Below are 13,838 nucleotides of genomic sequence, written 5' to 3'. Positions count from 1 at the left end.
CCGACCCCAGCAGACAGTGTCTGCCCAGCTTCCCTACCCCAGCAGACAGTGTCTTCACAGCCCAGCGTCCCGACCCCAACAGACAGTGTCTGCCCAGCGTCCCTACCCCAGCAGACAGTGTCTGCCCAGCTTCCCTACCCCAGCAGACAGTGTCTGCCCAGCGTCCCGACCCCAGCAGACAGTGTCTGCCCAGCTTCCCTACCCCAGCAGACAGTGTCTTCACAGCCCAGCGTCCCGACCCCAACAGACAGTGTCTGCACAGCATCCCTGCCCCAGCAGACAGCGTCTGCCCAGCGTCCCTGCCCCAGCAGACAGTGTCTGCCCAGCCCAGCGTCCCAACCCCAACAGACAGTGTCTGCCCAGCTTCCCTACCCCAGCAGACAGTGTCTTCACAGCCCAGCGTCCCGACCCCAACAGACAGTGTCTGCCCAGCATCCCTGCCCCAGCAGACAGTGTCTGCCCAGCCCAGCGTCCCGACCCCAGCAGACAGTGTCTGCCCAGCGTCCCTTCCCCAGCAGACAGTGTCTGCACAGCGTCCCTTCCCCAGCAGACAGTGTCTGCACAGCGTCCCTTCCCCAGTAGACAGTGTCTTCACAGCGTCCCGACCCCAGCAGACAGTGTCTGCCCAGCGTCCCTACCCCAGCAGACAGTGTCTTCACAGCCCAGCGTCCCTACCCCAGCAGACAGTGTCTGCCCAGCGTCCCTACCCCAGCAGACAGTGTCTTCACAGCGTCCCGACCCCAGCAGACAGTGTCTGCCCAGCGTCCCTACCCCAGCAGACAGTGTCTTCACAGCGTCCCGACCCCAGCAGACAGTGTCTGCCCAGCGTCCCGGCCCCAGCAGACAGTGTCTGCCCAGCCCAGCGTCCCTGCCCCAGCAGACAGTGTCTTCACAGCGTCCCTGCCCCAGCAGACAGCGTCTGCCCAGCCCAGCGTCCCGGCCCCAGCAGACAGCGTCTGCCCAGCGTCCCGACCCCAGACAGTGTCTGCCCAGCTTCCCTGCCCCAGCAGACAGTGTCTGCCCAGCGTCCCTTCCCCAGCAGACAGTGTCTGCCCAGCGTCCCTACCCCAGCAGACAGTGTCTGCCCAGCGTCCCTTCCCCAGCAGACAGTGTCTGCACAGCATCCCTGCCCCAGCAGACAGTGTCTGCCCAGCGTCCCGACCCCAGCAGACAGTGTCTGCCCAGCCCAGCGTCCCTTCCCCAGCAGACAGTGTCTGCACAGCGTCCCTTCCCCAGCAGACAGTGTCTGCCCAGCGTCCCTACCCCAGCAGACAGTGTCTTCACAGCCCAGCGTCCCTACCCCAGCAGACAGTGTCTGCCCAGCGTCCCTACCCCAGCAGACAGTGTCTTCACAGCGTCCCGACCCCAGCAGACAGTGTCTGCCCAGCGTCCCTACCCCAGCAGACAGTGTCTGCCCAGCCCAGCGTCCCTACCCCAGCAGACAGTGTCTGCACAGCGTCCCGACCCCAGCAGACAGTGTCTGCCCAGCCCAGCGTCCCAACCCCAGCAGACAGTGTCTGCCCAGCCCAGCGTCCCTACCCCAGCAGACAGTGTCTTCACAGCGTCCCTGCCCCAGCAGACAGCGTCTGCCCAGCCCAGCGTCCCGGCCCCAGCAGACAGCGTCTGCCCAGCGTCCCGACCCCAGACAGTGTCTGCCCAGCTTCCCTGCCCCAGCAGACAGTGTCTGCCCAGCGTCCCTTCCCCAGCAGACAGTGTCTGCCCAGCGTCCCTACCCCAGCAGACAGTGTCTGCCCAGCGTCCCTTCCCCAGCAGACAGTGTCTGCCCAGCCCAGCGTCCCAACCCCAGCAGACAGTGTCTTCACAGCCCAGCGTCCCTACCCCAGCAGACAGTGTCTGCCCAGCGTCCCGACCCCAGCAGACAGTGTCTTCACAGCCCAGCGTCCCGGCCCCAGCAGACAGTGTCTTCACAGCGTCCCTGCCCCAGCAGACAGTGTCTTCACAGCCCAGTGTCCCTGCCCCAGCAGACAGTGTCTGCCCAGCCCAGCTTCCCGACCCCAGCAGACAGTGTCTGCCCAGCTTCCCGACCCCAGCAGACAGTGTCTGCCCAGCTTCCCTGCCCCAGCAGACAGTGTCTTCACAGCCCAGCGTACCTGCCCCAGCAGACAGTGTCTGCCCAGCTTCCCTGCCCCAGCAGACAGTGTCTGCCCAGCCCAGCGTCCCGGCCCCAGCAGACAGTGTCTGCCCAGCGTCCCGACCCCAGCAGACAGTGTCTTCACAGCCCAGCGTCCCTGCCCCAGCAGACAGTGTCTGCCCAGCGTCCCTGCCCCAGCAGACAGTGTCTGCCCAGCGTCCCGACCCCAGCAGACAGTGTCTTCACAGCCCAGCGTCCCGGCCCCAGCAGACAGTGTCTGCCCAGCGTCCCGGCCCCAGCAGACAGTGTCTTCACAGCCCAGCGTCCCGGCCCCAGCAGACAGTGTCTGCCCAGCGTCCCTGCCCCAGCAGACAGTGTCTGCCCAGCGTCCCAGCCCCAGCAGACAGTGTCTGCCCAGCGTCCCAACCCCAGCAGACAGCGTCTGCCCAGCCCAGCGTCCCGGCCCCAGCAGACAGTGTCTGCCCAGCGTCCCTTCCCCAGCAGACAGTGTCTTCACAGCGTCCCTGCCCCAGCAGACAGTGTCTGCCCAGCGTCCCTACCCCAGCAGACAGTGTCTGCCCAGCGTCCCGACCCCAGCAGACAGTGTCTGCCCAGCGTCCCGACCCCAGCAGACAGTGTCTGCACAGCGTCCCGGCCCCAGCAGACAGTGTCTTCACAGCCCAGCGTCCCTACCCCAGCAGACAGTGTCTGCCCAGCGTCCCCTGCCCCAGCAGACAGTGTCTGCCCAGCGTCCCGACCCCAGCAGACAGTGTCTGCACAGCGTCCCGGCCCCAGCAGACAGTGTCTGCACAGCGTCCCGGCCCCAGCAGACAGTGTCTTCACAGCCCAGCGTCCCGACCCCAGCAGACAGTGTCTGCCCAGCGTCCCGACCCCAGCAGACAGTGTCTTCACAGTGACTCGACCCCAGCAGACAGTGTCTGCCCAGCGTCCCGACCCCAGCAGACAGTGTCTGCCCAGCGTCCCGACCCCAGCAGACAGTGTCTTCACAGCCCAGCGTCCCTGCCCCAGCAGACAGTGTCTTCACAGCCCAGCGTCCCTACCCCAGCAGACAGTGTCTTCACAGCCCAGCGTCCCGACCCCAGCAGACAGTGTCTTCACAGTGACTCGACCCCAGCAGACAGTGTCTTCACAGTGACTCGACCCCAGCAGACAGTGTCTGCCCAGCGTCCCGGCCCCAGCAGAGTGTCTTCACAGCCCAGCGTCCCTCTCCCAGTCCCAGAGGGTAGACAGTGTCTGCCCAGCTTCCCTGCCCCAGCAGACAGTGTCTGCCCAGCGTCCCTTCCCCAGCAGACAGTGTCTTCACAGCGTCCCTTCCCCAGCAGACAGTGTCTGCACAGCGTCCCGACCCCAGCAGACAGTGTCTTCACAGCCCAGCGTCCCTGCCCCAGCAGACAGTGTCTGCCCAGCTTCCCTACCCCAGCAGACAGTGTCTTCACAGCCCAGCGTCCCGGCCCCAGCAGACAGTGTCTGCACAGTGTCCCGACCCCAGCAGACAGTGTCTGCACAGCGTCCCGGCCCCAGCAGACAGTGTCTGCCCAGCGTCCCGACCCCAGCAGACAGTGTCTCCACAGCCCAGCGTCCCTGCCCCAGCAGACAGTGTCTGCCCAGCGTCCCGACCCCAGCAGACAGTGTCTTCACAGCCCAGCGTCCCTGCCCCAGCAGACAGTGTCTGCCCAGCGTCCCGACCCCAGCAGACAGTGTCTTCACAGCCCAGCGTCCCTGCCCCAGCAGACAGTGTCTGCACAGCGTCCCTTCCCCAGCAGACAGTGTCTGCCCAGCGTCCCGACCCCAGCAGACAGTGTCTTCACAGCCCAGCGTCCCTGCCCCAGCAGACAGTGTCTGCCCAGCGTCCCGACCCCAGCAGACAGCGTCTGCCCAGCGTCCCGACCCCAGCAGACAGTGTCTTCACAGCCCAGCGTCCCTGCCCCAGCAGACAGTGTCTGCACAGCGTCCCGACCCCAGCAGACAGCGTCTGCCCAGCCCAGCGTCCCAACCCCAGCAGACAGTGTCTTCACAGCCCAGCGTCCCTGCCCCAGCAGACAGTGTCTTCACAGCCCAGCGTCCCTGCCCCAGCAGACAGTGTCTTCACAGTGACTCGACCCCAGCAGACAGCGTCTGCCCAGCCCAGCGTCCCGACCCCAGCAGACAGTGTCTTCACAGCCCAGCGTCCCGGCCCCAGCAGACAGTGTCTGCACAGCGTCCCGGCCCCAGCAGACAGTGTCTCCACAGCGTCCCTGCCCCAGCAGACAGTGTCTTCACAGTGACTCGACCCCAGCAGATAGTGTCTGCCCAGCGTCCCTGCCCCAGCAGACAGTGTCTTCACAGTGACTCGACCCCAGCAGACAGTGTCTTCACAGCCCAGCGTCCCTCTCCCAGTCCCAGAGGGTAGCCCTCCAGTCGGTGCAATGCTGACCAATCACAGCCAGGAATCTGCCTTTAGGCGGCAGAGCTCCTGATCACCACCCAGTGGCCACTGGTGGAAGGGCAATGGAGTGCAGATGACAAAAATGCCAGATTGTATCCTTCCAGACTCTGACCTTGCCCACTGACGGCATCAGGGAACAACCTCTGACTCCAATCCAGGCCAAAGCTATCTCAAACAGATATTTCTTAAACACCCCCCCCCCCCCCCCCCTCCTCACAGCTGCAGCTCATATTGCCTGTAGTATTAAAGAAAATGTTTTATTTGCAAGAGGGACAGAGATAGCATCTTGTCAGGTCAGTGTGGAGCACAGCAAGGTATCGAAGAAGGGGCTGAATGGCCTCTCCCTTTCCAATGTGTCGTTGGATTCCCCTTAACCATTGATGCCTGACCCCTTCCCAGGTTAGCGAGTTAAAAGGCCACCACAATGATACATCAGGAAGCAGGAAAATTATGGGTGGGTACAGCCAGGCAAATGGAATATTGCCATTTATTGCGAGGGAATGGAACACAAGAGAGGTGAAGCTTCACAGGACGCTCGGTGAGGCTATATCTCGAGGACTGCGTACAGCTTTGGTCTCAGCATTGGAAAATAAAAGATATAATTACTGTAGAAGCAGTTGGGAACTTTCGCTCGAGTCACTCTCGGTTTGAGGGGCTTATCCTACGATGAAAGGTTGAACAATTTGGGTCCAAACTCATTGGAGTTTAGAAAAGCGACAGGTGATCTTATTGAAACATACAAGACCCGGTGGAAATCTGACGTTCCCACTTGTTGGAGAGACTCGACCCAGGGGACACAGTTTAAGAATTAAACGTCTTCTGTTTGAGACGGAGATGAGGAGAACTGTTTTTTTTCCCTCGGAGGCTCGTTGCTCTAATCGAGGTTGAGTTAGAGAGGTGTTCTTTTAAAAATAAATTTAGAGTACCCAATTATTTTTTTTTGCAATTTAGCGTGGCTACCTACCCTGCATATGAATGAAAAAAATGAAATGAAAATCGCTTACTGTCACGAGTAGGCTTCAATGAAGTTACTGTGAAAAGCCCCTAGTCGCCACATTCCGGCGCCTGTCCGGGGAGGCTGGTACGGGAATCGAACCGTGCTGCTGGCCTGCTTGGTCTGCTCTAAAAGCCAGCGATTTAGCCCAGTGAGCTAAACCAGCCCCTGGGCTGTGGGGGTGAGACCCACGCAGACACGGGGGAGAACATGCAAACTCCACACGGACAGTGACCCGGGTCGGGATCGAACCTGGGTCCTCAGCGCCGTGACGCAGCAGCGCTAACCAGTGCGCCGCCTTGAGTTGGAGAGGTTTTTGATCAACGAGGGGGTCAAGGGTCATGGGGGGGGGGCGATGGCAGAGTGGAGTGGAGACCATAACCAGATTGGCCACGGTCAGAATCCGCCCACCGGCCGGGCTCCAGCCGCCCGCCGGAGGGACTCCAGCCGCCCGCCGGCCGGGCTCCAGCCGCCCGCCGGAGGGGCTCCAGCCGCCCGCCGGAGGGGCTCCAGCCGCCCGCCGGAGGGACTCCAGCCGCCCGCCGGCCGGGCTCCAGCCGCCCTCCGGAGGGGCTCCAGCCGCCCGCCGGAGGGACTCCAGCCGCCCGCCGGAGGGACTCCAGCCGCCCGCCGGCGGGGCTCCAGCCGCCCGCCGGCGGGGCTCCAGCCGCCCGCCGGCCGGGCTCCAGCCGCCCGCCGGAGGGGCTCCAGCCGCCCACCGGCCGGGCTCCAGCCGCCCACCGGCCTGGCTCCAGCCGCCCGCCGGAGGGGCTCCAGCCGCCCGCCGGCCGGGCTCCAGCCGCCCGCCGGCCGGGCTCCAGCCGCCCGCCGGAGGGGCTCCAGCCGCCTGCCGGAGGGGCTCCAGCCGCCCGGTCTCCAGCCGCCCACCGGCCGGGCTCCAGCCGCCCACCGGCCGGGCTCCAGCCGCCCACCGGCAAGCACCCGTGCACACAACAATCGCTCGCCAGCAGGCACCTACAATGGTTGCCCACAATCCAGTGAAAACAGAGGCATAAAAGGCAGGTACAGCAGACCAGTTGATGCACATCCCCAATCTGTACCCATGCCCGTCCAGACTCCGCCTGTACCCATGCCCGTCCAGACTCCGCCTGTACCCATGCCCGTCCAGACTCCGCCTGTACCCATGCCCGTCCAGACTCCGCCTGTACCCATCCCTGTCCAGACTCCGCCTGTACCCATGCCCGTCCAGACTCCGCCTGTACCCATGCCGGCCAGACTCCGCCTGTACCCATGCCCGGCCAGACTCCACCTGTACCCATGCCCGTCCAGACTCCGCCTGTACCCATGCCCGTCCAGACTCAGCCTGTACCCATTCCCGTCCAGACCGTCTCAGAAAAACTTTGTATAGCACCACTCACAGCCTCAGGGCATCCCAAAGCACTTGTCGTCCAATTCAACACAATCACGGTTATAATGCAACAAGATACCACACAAAAGCAGTGAGAGAAACGGCCAGACAATCTGTTTTTGCATCGGCGGAGGAGCGATGGATACTTGGCCAGGACACTGGGGAGAACTTCCCTGCTCATCTTTCAGTAGTGGCCGTGGGATCTTTTAGGTCGACCCGAGAAGGGGGGGGGGGGGGGGGGGAGCAGACGAGGCAGGGTCTCAAGCTGGCGCCTCCGTCAGTGCCGCACTCCCTCAGCACTGCATCGGCGGGCTGGCAAACACTCCCCATTATCGGGGGGGGGGGGGGGGGGGCAAACAAAATAAACAGCTCCCCCAGGTCAATATGTGCAGCTGGTTTAGCTCACTGGGGTAAATCGCTGGTTTTTAAAAGCAGGCCAGCAGCACGGTTCGATTCCCGTACCAGCCTCCCCGAACAGGCGCCGGAATGTGGGGACTAGGGGCTTTTCACTGTAACTTCATTTGAAGCCTACTCGTGACAATAGGCGATTTTCATATCTGAAGCAATACTTTCAATGAAAAGTACCAACTCAAGGTATATCTGGAATAACAATGTAACGGGGGGGGGGGGGGGCAGTGTTAAAAAGAGAAGAGGGGTGAGCGAAATCTTTTAGTCTCTCTGGTTGCCCCCCCCCCCTCCCCTCCCCTCCCTCCCCCCCCCCCCTCCCCTCTAAATGAGCAGGATTGTGTGGAGTTATCTTGTGTGTTAATGAAGGAATGGGACAGGAACTTCCTACTGTGCAGAGAGATTCTCTGCCAGAGACCCGACCCCCCCCCCCCCCCCCCCCCCCCTCTGGGTGGGAGCTAAGAGTCCAGGAGATGGGATTACTTTTCAAGCTGGGCTGTTGATTTCTGCCCCAGGCAGAACTTCAAACCTCGCAACATAAAAAAAATAGGGAAGGGGTGTTCAAACCCACATTTGCCTGGACACAGGGTACCAGCCCTCAGCCACCCCCACCCTCCTCTCTACCCCCACCACCCACCACACACATACCCTCTTAAAGGCGCCACTCCTTGTGTGGATGCAGCCGGATTGAAAGAAAGCAGGGACTCTCCTAGGTAACCGCTTTCAGAGTGAGCCGATACTCCAGCCGAGCTTTTGCAAAAGATTTTATGCAACTTAAGTAAGATCCAACTTTTAATTGCACAACTTCTCGAACCGAACCTTAATCTCGAACTCGAAACTTAAGGGGAGCATTTTTTTTTAAAAAGGCACACAAAGAGCCACTCGAGAAACAGCAAAGACATGTTTCTCAAAGCCAGTAACTCAAACGGCAAAGTTTCAACTTGTTGCAAAAAAGAGAAACTGACCTTGCCGTCAGTTTCAATGCGGTCAATTTCAGTCGCTTTTCTTTGGTCACCTGAAGCTCCACAGGAGAGGAATCTTGAAACATGTCCTGCTGGTCAGAAAGCAAATGTGCTTGGCATTTCCTCCTGGCCTCTTAAAACACAAGTGGAACCATCTTCTCCCCCCCCAAAAAAAGAAAAGCCTGGACAAAAGTTTCACACAAACTTTTGGAAAAGTTACTCACAGGAGTGCAGCAGCTCGGGACGCTCGTTGTTGTCTGGGAGGAGGGGGCGAGGAGGAGGGGGAGGGGCAGCTGTGACCCCGCCCCCTTGTCTTTCCCCCACCCTGTCAATCACAACAACCAGCAACAAATCGGGGGGGCGCCTCATTAGTATGACCCTACCCCCCCCCCCTCCCCATCCCCTTGAACTCATCTGCTATTCATCACCCGGCTGGAGCCAGTCAAGGGGGCTAGGCTGGTGCAGTTGGGTCATTTATTCCCTGGGGCATTCGTCTGCCCACCTCCAGGTTGCCCCTCGAGAAAGGGGTGAGCCTCTTTCAAGGACAGAATTAGGCCACTCGCCCATCGAGTCTGCTCCGCCATTCGACCATGGCTGATATGTTTCTCATCCCCATTCTCCTTCCCCTCCCCCCCCCCCCCCCCCCCCCCCCCGACCCTGGAGCTGTGAAGCATTTATGCTAACCATCATGCTACCATGCTGCCCCCTTCTTAATCCAAGAACCTATCTATGTCTTTTTTTTAAATTTAGTGTACCCAATTATTTTTTCCAATTAAGGGGCAATTTAGCGTGACCAATCCACCTAGCCTGCACATTTTTTTTTAGATTGTGGGGGCGAAACCCACACAAACACGGGGAGAATGTGCAAACTCCACACGGACAGTGACCCAGGGCCGGGATTCAAACCCGGATCCTCAGCGCCGTAGGCAGCAATGCTAACCACTGTGCCACCGTGCTGCCCCTATCTATCTCTTAAAGACACTCAGTGATTTGGCCTCCACAGCCTCCTGCGGCAAAGAGTTCCACAGATTCCCCACCCTCTGGCTGCAGAAATTCCTCCTCTTCTCAGTTTTAAAGGATCGTCCCTTCAGTCTGAGGATGTGCCCTCGGGTTCTAGTCTCTCTTACCCAGTGGAAACATCCTCTCCACGTCCACTCTATCCAGGCCTCGCAGTATCCTGTAAGTTTCAATAAGATCCCTCCCCCCTCATCCTTCTAAACTCCCAACGAGTACAGACCCAGGGTCCTCGACCGCTCCTCGTATGACAAACCCTTCATTCCCGGGATTATTCTTGTGGAACTTCCTCAGGACCTCCTCCCAGGGTGATGTTCCCATCAGGAGTAGAGTCTGGGCGCCCACACTGTTAGGCAATTGGTTTGGCCTTAGAGACTTACTGTCTGACAGGACAGAAAGGCCCTTTCCGTCCATCATGTATGCACCCGTCCCGTTTGGAGTTTGCACATTCTCTCCATGTCTGTGTGGGGTTCGCTCCCGCATCCCAAAGATGTGCAGGGTAGGTGGATTGGCCACGCTAAATTGCCCCGTAATTGGAAGAAATGAATTGGGTACTCTAATTTTTTTAAATGTATGAGCCAGTCAAAAACAGAGATAGGTAACTGGGTCAATAGCAGCAGCCACCGGGGGGGGGGGGGGGGGGGTGGTGCATTATTGTAGTGTTTATTCTGTAACTTTATAGTGTGTTAATTTGCGTTGTTGTTAAAATGCTGGGTTGTTCATGGGGATGGGGCGAATGTATATGATTGTTAATATTATTGTTATTTTCGGTATTTTACTAAGGTGCGTTATTGTTGTATAAAATCAAAATTTCTCAATAAAAATTATTTTTAAAAAAAACAAAAAAAAAAAAAAAACAACCATCTAACGAATCGAATCCCATTTTCCAGCATTTGGCCCATAGCCGTGCCTGCCCTGGGATCTAAATACTTCTTAAAATGTTTCGAGGGTCTCTGCCTCCACTCCCCCTTTCGGGCAGCGAGTTCCAGACTCCCACCGCCCTCTGGGTGAAAAGGCTATTTCTCACATCCTCTCTAAACCTCCTTAGCTTGCCTCGGCCCAGTGAGGGAGCAATCAGACAGTCATCGGCCAGCGCCGACTGTGAGGAGAGATTCCCTGGAATCGAGAAGGTTGAGGAGGGACCCGACTGTGGTGTAACGACGACAATCTCTCCCTCAATGTCAGCAAAACTAAAGAGCTGGTCTTTGACTTCAGGAAGCAAAGTACTGTACACGCCCGTGTCTGCATCAACGGGGCCGAGGTGGAGATGGTTAAGAGTTTCAAATTCCTAGGTGTGCACATCACCAACAATCTGCCCTGGTCCACCCACGTCGATGCTACCACCAAGAAAGCACAACAGCGCCTATACGTCCTCAGGAAACTAAGGAAATTCGGCATGTTTCGGGGCTGGTTTAGCACAGGGCTAAATTGCTGGCTTTTAAAGCAGACCAAGGCAGGCCAGCAGCGCTGTTCAATTCCTGCACCAGCCTCCCCGAACAGGCGCTGGAATGTGGTGACTAGGGGCTTTTCACAGTAACTTCATTTGAAGCTTTTGTTTGAAATTTGAAATTCATTTGAAATTTTTGGATGGGTTGATGGAGCATAAGAGAAGGCAAAATTTGGAAACGCAATTGGGCTGGAGGAGATCATGATTGTATTCTATAGGGCAGCACGGTGGCCTAGTGGTTAGCACAACCGCCTCACGGCGCTGAGGTCCCAGGTTCGATCCCGGCTCTGGGTCACTGTCCGTGTGGAGTTTGCACATTCTCCCCGTGTCTGCATGGGTTTCGCCCCCACAACCCAAAAATGTGCAGAGTAGGTGGATTGGCCGCGCTAAATTGCCCCTTAATTGGAAAAAATAATTGGCTAATCTAAATTTATTTTTTAAAAAAATTTTTTTTAATGATTGTATTCTATGATTAACCTAGGACAAAAGTTCGGCACAAAATCGTGGGCCGAAGGGCCTGTTCTGTGCTGTATTTCTCTATATCTAAGCCTACTTGTGACAATAAGCGATTTTCATTTCATTTCATTTTCATGTCCATATTGATTCTTCCCAACTTTTACAGGTGCACCATAGAAAGCATCCTATTGGGCTGCATCACAGCCTGGGTATGGCAACTGCTCGGCCCAGGACCGTAAGAAACTTCAGAGAGTCGTGAACACCGCCCAGTCCGTCACATGAACCTGCCTCCCATCCATTGACTCCCTCTACACCTCCCGCTGCCTGGGGAAAGCGGGCAGCATAATCAAGGATCCCTCCCACCCGGCTTACTCACTCTTCCAACTTCTTCCATCGGGCAGGAGATACAGAAGTCTGAGAACACGCACAGACTCAAAAACAGCTTCTTCCCCACTGTCACCAGACTCCTAAATGACCCTCTTATGGACTGATGGAGCTATGGACTGATCTGATCTCTTCACACATCTTTATCCGATGCCTGTGTCTACATATTTACATTGTGTATTTTATGTTTACCCAATTATGTCTTTTCTTTTCATGTACAGAATGATGCGTTTGAGCTGCACGCAGAACAATGGTTTTCACTGGACCTCGGTACACGTGACCATAATCCAATCTAATCCAGGGTCCTTTTTTTTAAAGGAATTTTAAAGGGATTGATGGGTTACAGATAGAAACAATTGTCACTGGTTCGGGAGAGTCTTGGAGAAGGGGGTGAGGGCAAGAACATAACTTGAAATGTGGAGGCAAACCACCCAGGAGGGGAAGTTAGAAAACACTGCCTTTACATTAACACTGCAATGAAGTTACTGTGAAAATCCCCTAGTCACCCCATTCTGGTACACAGAGGGAGAATTCAGAATGTCCAATTCACCTAACGGCACGTCTTTCGGGACTTGTGGGAGGAAACCGGAGCACCCGGAGGAAACCCACGCAGACACGGGGGGAGAACGTGCAGGCTCCGCACAGACAGTGACCCAGCCGGGAATCGAACCTGGGATTCCGGCGCTGTGAAGTGTCAGTGCTAACCACTGTGCTACCATGCTGCCCATAAAGGGGAAAGGAGTAGAACATTAGTAATTGGGGACTCAATAGTCAGGGGCACAGATAGGAGATTTTGTGGGAGCGAGAGAGACTCACGTTTGGTATGTTGCCTCCCAGGTGCAAGGGTACATGATGTCTCGGATCGTGTTTTCCGGGTCCTTAAGGGGGAGGGGGAGCAGCCCCAAGTCGTAGTCCACATTGGCACTAACGACATAGGTAGGAAAGGGGACAACGATGTCAGGCAGGCCTTTAGGGAGCTAGGATGGAAGCGCAGAGCGAGAACAAACAGAGTTGTTATCTCTGGGTTGTTGCCCGTGCCACGTGATAGTGAGATGAGGAATAGGGAGAGAGAGCAATTAAACACGTGGCTACAGGGATGGTGCAGGCGGGAGGGATTCAGATTTCTGGATAACTGGGGCTCTTTCTGGGGAAGGTGGGACCACTATAGACAGGATGGTCTACATCTGAACCTGAGGGGCACCAATATCCTGGGGGGGAGATTTGTTAGTGCTCTTTGGGGGGGTTTAAACTAATTCAGCAGGGGCATGGGAACCTGGATTGTAGTTTTGGGGTACGGGAGATTGAGAGTATAGAGGTCAGGAGCACAGATTTGATTTCGCAGGAGGGTGCCAGTGTTCAGGTAGGTGGTTTGAAGTGTGTCTACTTCAATGCCAGGAGTATACGAAATAAGGTAGGGGAACTGGCAGCATGGGTTGGTACCTGGGACTTCGATGTTGTGGCCATTTCAGAGACATGGATAGAGCAGGGACAGGAATGGTTGTTGCAGGTTCCGGGGTTTAGGTGTTTTAGTAAGCTCAGAGAAGGGGGCAAAAGAGGGGGAGGTGTGGCGCTGCTAGTCAAGGACAGTATTACGGTGGCGGAAAGGATGCTAGATGGGGACTCTTCTTCTGAGGTAGTATGGGCTGAGGTTAGAAACAGGAAAGGAGAGGTCACCCTGTTGGGAGTTTTCTATAGGCCACCTAATAGTTCTAGGGATGTAGAGGAAAGAATGGCGAAGATGATTCTGGAAAAGAGCGAAAGTAACAGGGTAGTTGTTATGGGAGACTTTAACTTTCCAAATATTGACTGGAAAAGATATAGTTCGAGTACATTAGATGGGTCGTTCTTTGTACAATGTGTGCAGGAGGGTTTCCTGACACAATATGTTGACAGGCCAACAAGAGGCGAGGGCACATTGGATTTGGTTTTGGGTAATGAACCAGGCCAGGTGTTAGATCTGGAGGTAGGTGAGCACTTTGGAAACAGTGACCACAATTCGGTGACCTTTACGTTAGTGATGGAAAGGGATAAGTATACCCCGCAGGGCAAGAGTTATAGCTGGGGGAAGGGCAATTATGATGCCATTAGACATGACTTAGGATGTGTTGGTTGGAGAAGTAGGCTGCAAGGGTTGGGCACACTGGATATGTGGAGCTTGTTCAAGGAACAGCTATTGCATGTTCTTGATAAGTACGTACCAGTCAGGCAGGGAGGAAGGGGTCGAGCGAGGGAACCGTGGTTTACCAAAGAAGTGGAATCTCTTGTTAAG

This window comes from Scyliorhinus canicula, chromosome 25, assembly GCF_902713615.1.
Source record: "Scyliorhinus canicula chromosome 25, sScyCan1.1, whole genome shotgun sequence".
Taxonomy (NCBI): Eukaryota; Metazoa; Chordata; class Chondrichthyes; order Carcharhiniformes; family Scyliorhinidae; genus Scyliorhinus; species Scyliorhinus canicula.
Note: the sequence above shows the minus strand (reverse complement) of the source record.